We start from the raw sequence: 5,789 nt of genomic DNA on the forward strand, positions 1-5,789 counted from the left end.
CCCGCAGATTTGTCAATGGCGGCCTGAGATAGTTAAGAAGACTACAATATGGTTTGCAAACAATGTGGAGTATGTTAAAGTTGCGACTCGCACAATATTGTGAGAGTCAGACAGAACTGCGTACAGTTCAGTGTTAAAATTATTAATGGAAATGGCTTTACAACGATTTTTGAAATGTTTTCGGGATTTTGTCCGAAAATTAACATTTTTTAATTAACCGTAATGTGTTTCGTGCAGATTTTATGGGAAACTGGAATGTATAAAAGAGCTGATACAGTAATGTCTGCAGTTAATGCGGCGTAAATATCAATTACGCAGCGCATATTGGGAAATTTGGAAACCAATCGGTGATTGTCAGCGCACCGCTTCCCCTATCGTACTTTGGTATTAGTATATAGCTAATTTACTTTTATTATACAGTAACATAAATAAAGGGAGCCAGTCCTTTTGAATAGATTTCGGTAATTTAGGTGGATATTGTTATTATACAGGTGTTAGTAAAAAATTTTGATTATTCTTGTTTCGGTAGGCAATCAATTTTAACTAGGTAAGTTATTATTTAGTTATGATGCTTTTATGTTGGCTGTAATACCTATTATAAGCTTCAAATACACCACATACTTGTTCATAATTCAGTAACGTTTTTTGTGTCGTTCGAATAGGTACATTTCTGCACTTGACTGTGATTACATGGATAAGCAAAAGCCTGGCCTAGGTTTTCCTTTCCATTTTATTTTAAGTACTACAGCGGTATGTATAATTGCAGGTATGCTTGTAAAATGTTTATGTACTCTATGAACTAACTAGTTAGCTATGGCTGTTTCCACTTACAAATGCATTTGCTTACTGACGATGAATTAACAAAACTACACTTTACTTAAAGATTACATTTTAGATTTAAGTTAAAAAAACTTTTTACCACAAAGCCAAGTATCCACGATGGTAATAGCGGGAGGTTTCCCGTTCATACTCCATTATACGGGAAACTCGCCCCCTTACGCCGTGCGTCGACGTTGACATGCATTGTGCTTCTGATTAATGGTTTTCAAAAGCCAATCTTTTGCCTGTGGAAAAATTGTGAGGCTCGCTTCGTGGCTTTAAGTGGATGAATGCTTTAAAAAATTGCTTCAGTTTTTTAAGGCTTTTACTCGGGAGGTACGAGTACTTTTAGAATGGCTCTAGTATACAGTATAGTCCAGTAACATGGAGACTTAAAATATTGTGAAAGTCTTTGGACATTAAAACGAAAGTTATAGATATATAATGCGCAAAATTTGGAAGTCATTTAAGTTGCGTTTTATTTTCTAGAATACTAAAAACGCATGTACTGCATAAGACTGTGAAAAGGACGAATAGTTTTCGTCGCAGCCTATGTACGTCCCACTGCTGGGCACAGGCGTCCTCGCAGAATGAGAGGGCTTGGGCCGTAGTTTGCACGCGGGCCCAGTGCGGATTGGGAACTTTACACACATCGTTGAATTGCTTCGCAGGCTTGTGCAGGTTTTCTCACGATGTTTTCCTACGCCATAAAGCTCGTGGTAAATTTCAAATGTAATTTCGCACATGAATTTCGAAAAACTCAGAGGTGCGAGCCGGGGTTTGAACCCACGATCCTCTGCTTGAGAGGCCATAGGTCAAACCACTCGGCGGCGGATAAGATAGGATTACAATATTAACTAGAATACGAGTTTTATTACAGGTTTTAATCCTATAAATAGGATGAATAATAACGTAATTGTAGTGCGTATATCACAAAATAAAAGCACCCGTCAAAATTGAAGCGAGCATACAAATGCTACAGCTCCTTTCCATCATTCAATTCCCGACCATAATCATTATTAGGAAAGCATACTAAAACGGCTGTCTCCTAATCTAGTTGGCAGCATCAAAGTCAAGATAATGGAGGCAAAACAACGGTCTAATGTGCCATATTGGGTTTCAGAGCAAACAGTGTCGTCGCCAGCGCCGCCTAGTGTCGGATTACCACACATGCTGCCAAAAGGTCATGAATAGAACTCATTTGTTTATACAGCTACGGTGATATAAAACAAGAGAATGAATGATTTTTTTATTTATTTGTTTTATTGGCACAAAATCAAAATTACAAATTTATCCATCAGATCACATTCCTTGATGATAAGAGACATTTGAATCTAAATTGTCTTAGGTGACTGAGTCGTTTGTCACAACAAACAATGTCATGACTTGGAAATCAGAAAAAGTGTAATCAAATTGTAGTTATCCCTACGAATCATCCCATTTATTTCTTGGTGGTCATATATTTTTTCTCTTTTCGTTTCCTCGGCTTTTTCTTGGAATCCGACAAAAACTGGCACAGAATTCCATTGGTATCTGTGCTAACAGGAAGTTGGCGACCGGAAGGGCTATCTCTGCCGTTCTCTGAAAGCCTCTGAGGCGGACTGGCGTTTTTCAGATGCAATAAATCAGTGTCCAGTTGCTAAAGGAATTTGATTTAGATAGTTACTACGTAGTTTAGCTAAGCGAACAATGGACATAAAACAATTGGCGTCCCTTACACGAAAATGTTCAAAAAATGTTGTTGATTTTAATATAAGATGACTTCAGAATCACAATTATGATTCAATGTCTCGTAAATACAACAACCGTTGGGGCAGAAAAGTCTTCGAGTGCCGAACACGAACCGTTGACAGCCTTCCACTAGACTAGATGGACTGACGACATCGTAGGAGTTACGATACGAGCACCGGTGCAGCTGCATGCAAGTGATGTGAGGCCTTTGTTGAGCAGTGGATTATCTGGCTGATGATGATGATGATCGTATCTAGTCAATAGTGCTGATAACTGATATTTGGATAGTAGAAATTATTTTCTATCCATTGTTCTACCAAAGCAACGGTCAACGGCAAATATCTACTAAATTTTTATGTGCATTCAAATAACGTTATAAAAACGAACATAATCGCTGCAAACTCAGAATGGGCTATGCACAGATAGCGTTGCAGTTTTGTACAAAAGGCTGCATCTGCATAATCGATGGCTTATTGGCGTTCCCCTTTACTTCTAAATTGCAAATTTTCCACACGATTTCGTCCACAGAATAAATTTACAAGTCGCGCAACAACGGCCCGTTTATTTACATTTTCTTTCGGTGGATTTTAGTTTACGGTGTCGTACGAGTTGGTGTGGGGAAAGTTTTGCGTGTGTTCAGTTATAAAGTTATTTACAACAAAGAGAAGAGTTATATCGATACGTGCAAAAGTTTACGAGACGGAATAAGGACAATCGTACAAATATGATAGATTGAAGATTTTTATAAACTTGGAACCTGCCGATGAATTTCGTTTTGAAATAAGTTTTTGTTCAAAATACCTAATTTATAAAAAGTTTTTGATAAAAAAAAACATTTTTAATAGAAGATTTTTTGCTGACTGTACTCTTTGTTGACTTCACTTGCATTGTCACCCAAACTACATTTGCATACCAAATTTCAAGTCGATGCCATTAACCGTTGAAGAGTTCCGTCCTGCGGAGACGATCCTGGCCTACCAGGATGTCATTACCAGATTATTGTACTGTCACGCAATTTACATAAGTATGTCAAATTTCAAATCAATTCGACTACCGAAAGTTGGTCGAATTTAACTTGAAAAATTTGATTAGTGATTCTGATTACAGACAGACAGACAGATAGCCGACAGACAGACAGACATACAACGGGACAGGTGAAACTTAAAAAATAAAAGCTTGTAATAAAATCATTTTTAACTCACTTTGACTTGCATATCCGTTTAAGTCAATTTCATTGCCTGTGGAGGCGATGGTAGTCGGACCACCAGTGCCCTATTTCACGAAGCTACAAGTTACAATTTAGTACAAGTGGTAGTCTCTTTTCAATGCATACTGTTAAACAAAGAGTACCGCTTGTAAATTGTAACTTGTAGCTTCGTGAAATAGGGCACTGAACTTCACAATCAGAGGCAGTCTAACACGGTGACGTTCGCCATCGCATTCATCGTCTCTTTCTACCCTCGTCTTGTACCGTGTAACAGAAATAGTGGTGAGAACGATTGTGATTCCAAGTGTGTTTAACAATTCATAAGGCCTCAGATTGCTATATTGTCACCGAACTTATACAACAATTATATGCTAAGTTTCAGCTAAGTACATCAGATAACAGTCGAAAATTGGTTGGTTGGTTGGAAATTTTGAAACCACAAGTTATTTACTTAAGTACATTATTATTGTGTTTATACATACAAATGTAGTAAGTTACAATAAAAACTTGTAAAGCGGGTATATTTTCGAAAAGATTAGGCATTTACCAATTCCAATAATACCGATTGCTTGAGAATTATTAGTAGTTTAAGAGTAAATAGCAGTCTAATGTATAAAACATACCTAAACTTGGAAGATTCCGTACACAATACGAAATCCTTAGAAAAATATTACTTGGTTTTTTCGTAATGGCTACGGAACCCTATCCTGGGCGTGTCCGACTCGCTCTTGGCCGGCTTTTTATTTCATATTTCCAGCGTTTTCCGCCCCCAAGCACAAAAGCATTTGAAAATTGTTTTCATGCGCAGGTATGTAATGACTTAATTCTAGTCTCGAACGCTTATTAGTATACTATTAGTATATATATGTAGGTACTCTAGCAAATAATAAATAAAAGTAATCGCGTCATTATTTAGAGTCAGAGTAGGACATATTGTAATACCGAACTGCTTTGCAGAGCTTCGCTTACTGTCTCTGTAGTTTGTACGATGATTTTAAATGTATCTACAAAAATTGTGAAGGAATTAAAACAGTTTCAAATAAATTCATACTGCACCGAATCAATTTAGATACGTGTCACGATTCGTGTGTGGTTTGAGCTGCCCACAATCTTTAACATTAAGTGCAGCTTATAGATATAAAGCAAAATCATAAAGGTAGCTTTATGGCAGTATACGAAATGGAAATAAAATGTAACGTTAAATATTTACATGGCACAAGTTTCAGTTGCGTGCCATTCAGTTTTACTGCTGAAGGATTTACGACTGTCTATTTTTAAAACATTATTTTATTCATTCATCCGTTATAATGTTGTGATTCATAAAGCGCTGGTATACTGTGGACAGACGGAAAACATAAAATTGCATTATAGTGACACAGTTAATGTTCGCTCTGGTTCTACGTCCGCCGATGATCCAACGGAGTTATTTTTGACTTAAAAAATTAAAATTTGTACACACTACGACCTCACAGTTCTACCTAATTCATTAAGCATTTGCAGACATGCTGACAAAGATCCCCAGCAGTGGGACGTATAAAGGCAGGGATGATGATGACGAAGATCTCATTAAGAAACAAATAAGCCTTTGTTTTTTCGTGTTTTATTTGCCGAGTACTGCCTTTTCGCAACGCAACGTTTGGCAACATGTTTCATTTCGCGACTTTTCATTTCGCAAACTCTAAAACTGTAAATATTTCAGGATTTATTTCAGGGCCATCGTGTAGAACCCTTTAGGTTAGGTTAGGTTAGTTTTATAAAAATCCTGAAATATTTACAGTTTCAGAAATATTAAACAGTTGGGAAATGAAAAGTTGCGAAATGAAACAGGTTGCCAAACGCTATTCGCCGAAACATTAGTAAACCTTTATTTGCACTAAACAATTATGACATAACAAACATCGATAAATTCACTACGATAGGATTCTAAATATTTTCTTGGCACCGCATTTAAAATTACTTAGTTCCTATCCAAAAACCCACAACAAATAATAAACAGAATGCGGGCAGCAAATAACAACAAACAGATCGCATT

At 36.8% G+C, this 5,789-nt stretch overlaps 1 long non-coding RNA gene across 1 annotated transcript; it reads left to right on the forward strand.

Moving 5' to 3' along the window:
- The first annotated feature begins 324 nt into the window (after window positions 1-324).
- LOC141434101 (uncharacterized) lies at window positions 325-2,022 on the forward strand. The gene is made up of 3 exons (XR_012452015.1): window positions 325-547; window positions 663-766; window positions 1,943-2,022. It is a non-coding gene; the product is annotated as an uncharacterized lncRNA (long non-coding RNA).
- The last annotated feature ends 3,767 nt before the right edge of the window (window positions 2,023-5,789 follow it).

Source organism: Choristoneura fumiferana, chromosome 13 (assembly GCF_025370935.1).
Source record: "Choristoneura fumiferana chromosome 13, NRCan_CFum_1, whole genome shotgun sequence".
Taxonomy (NCBI): Eukaryota; Metazoa; Arthropoda; class Insecta; order Lepidoptera; family Tortricidae; genus Choristoneura; species Choristoneura fumiferana.